Here is a 2346-nt window from a genome sequence, read left to right as displayed (position 1 = left end):
AACGCTGCATCACTGCTAGGGAGACTCCTGAGAAACATCTCTCAAGCATTGCACTAGCATCTTCTGAAATTAGCTGTTTCTTTCTTAGGTCTTCGATAATTTCACTAAATGTTTCTACTCTCCTCTTCAGTCGACGTTCTCGTTGCTGACTGAGCTTGAGCTTTTTCTTGGCATTGGTTGCAGCAGTTGCACAGGCATCAAGCTTCCTTTTCAGGGTTTTTGGAGTGTCCTTGACAGCATAGTTGTGCTCGGCAACCTGAAAACAATGCATTTGATAGATTAATATTATGCAAGTGTAATACATAACTGGACTGCGCATTGCAACCACTTAAAATGTTAGCAAAAGGATTTGGTATCTAAATGCTGCTTCCCCCACTCATCCTTGATTAATCTCTCTTTGCAGCAAAAGAAAACTATAGAGCATGAAAGCCTTTCTTGTCTACTACTTACGGTGTCTCTGCATTGAGGCAGTTTGCTCAAAAGTAAGCTTACATCATTTGAGGCCTTTTGTGGTGTACTCGACGAGCCGCTGGCTTCCCCGTCAAGTAGTGTCGCATCCAGGTTCGGAGTTCTCAGCTTTGGTGGCTTCCTTGTCGCAGTTTTCTGAAATAAGCATGTAATAAACATGTTCTGTTAGACAAATTAATCCTCACCGTAAATGCAAGACATTGCAAAAATATTAGCATATAGATAATATTTAATCATTAGCTATTAGCACGTGCTACAAATGGCATCTATAGTCCCAGATATTTATATGCTTTTTAATAAGCCAGCAATATTGGATCTTATCATCTTCGAGAACTTGCTGAGACATTACCGGAAAAGTTTGTGATTATACATTACATCAATCAAGGCGGAACTATTGCTGCTATGTCAAGTCCACTGGGTCAGTGAATTTAACTTATTGCTTGATCAAAATTTCTGTTGTTCCTTTTCCCAAAAATGCCTGTTCGCTTTTCAGTTCCTACATGCGCTGCCTGCTGGTCCTGCTGTTATGCGCACTTAGCCACAAGGCATCTGCAGGCACATTAGCAGTGTGTCATCAATTATAGCCTTGAAGTTGTTTGCTGAGGAACAGAATTTCACCTGTGCGTTGGGAAAAGTTAAAACGCACGAGGTTTTGCAAGACAAACGTCAATACGAACTGCCTCGCCCAAGCAAGATGCGACGACCTGAACTTGCACCCAATCGCGCGTACATCATGCACGGCACAACTAGAACGGTATCCACGCTACTGCTCGTTTACCGCCTGAAAAAGGCAGTCCTACCTCTTGCAGGTGTTCTGGGAAGTTGAAGAGCGTCGGGACTGCGCCGCTTCGCAGCCGGGTTCTGGCTCCTGTTCGGTCGAAGCACGAATCATCGAAGTGGTCGCTGCAAAGTCTGCTGCCGGGAGATGGTTTCCACTTGTCCCTTTTTAAGTTTACGACCCATTGCTGGTACAGTTTCGGCTGACAGCGCGGAAACCTGCATGAAGGAGCCATGTGGCAGCGCCGGTTCTTGCTTTGATCAACCCGAGCTAGAACTGAAACTGCGTGCCACTTGGCCGCGTAACACTGAGATCAACGAAATACATACTTACAGGTGAAACGTCTTGCCTGAGGTCTTCTCCGGCCTACTCGTGCAGTTTACCGCAGAGCATGCTGGCATGCTGGCGTCTTTAAAAGGTTGGAAAGGATGGAAACTTCAAGCGCCAGCAGCCTAGAAACCACGCGCGAAGAGCAGACCGCGACTCACTTCCGGGACAAGGCTGCTCGCTTCCGGTGGCTTCATGCCAGAGTGCTCGATGCGCCATCCAGCCCCCTAGTGTAGAGATCAGTGCGCCAGACTCGGAAAGAGGGCTTCGGTCGCCGCGCCCTGATTGGGTGAGGTGTACCGTGACGTCAGGGGGAGTACACCGCTCCGCGATCTCGCCTCGGCTCGCTTCCCAGCACCGGTCTCCTGGTTTGGCGTTGTGTGCCGCAAGCTCTTCGAGGAGCTGGACTTCGTTTACCCGGTGTACAAGACGTTGAGTTAGGCCTATATTGACGTGGTTCCGTACATTTTATAAGCCTGCTCGTCCCTTTTACCTTTAAAATTGGGTTACAAATTCCGAAAGCTATCGGAGGAGGCAATTCCGCCATTGAACCTTTCCGCCCGCCCACACGACGCAAGGCAATCTTGCGAGGGGTCGGTGAAGCGGTGGCGCGAGTGTTTCAGACGCTAGAATTCTGTTCCTTGCCTGTTCATGATTTAGGACGATATTACATCCCGCTTTCAAGGCATTTGAAGTGGCATTTATATCATGGGCCTTTGAGTGGTCGGCAAATTAGCTCGCGACCCCGACTCTGCGCTTCCACTCTGCATGCG

At 48.3% G+C, this 2346-nt stretch overlaps 1 long non-coding RNA gene across 1 annotated transcript; it reads right to left on the bottom strand.

Annotated features, from left to right (window-relative positions):
* Positions 1 to 1277: 1277 nt before the first annotated feature.
* On the bottom strand, positions 1278 to 1773 carry LOC115315098. The gene is made up of 3 exons (XR_005717366.2): positions 1735 to 1773; positions 1580 to 1655; positions 1278 to 1464 (listed from the first exon to the last, which is right to left on the bottom strand). It is a non-coding gene; the product is annotated as an uncharacterized LOC115315098 (long non-coding RNA).
* Between the last annotated feature and the right edge of the window lie 573 nt (positions 1774 to 2346).

This window comes from Ixodes scapularis, unplaced genomic scaffold (assembly GCF_016920785.2).
Source record: "Ixodes scapularis isolate PalLabHiFi unplaced genomic scaffold, ASM1692078v2 PGA_scaffold2__306_contigs__length_199485367, whole genome shotgun sequence".
NCBI lineage: Eukaryota > Metazoa > Arthropoda > Arachnida > Ixodida > Ixodidae > Ixodes > Ixodes scapularis.
Note: the sequence above shows the minus strand (reverse complement) of the source record. Positions and strands in the feature narration are given on the sequence as shown.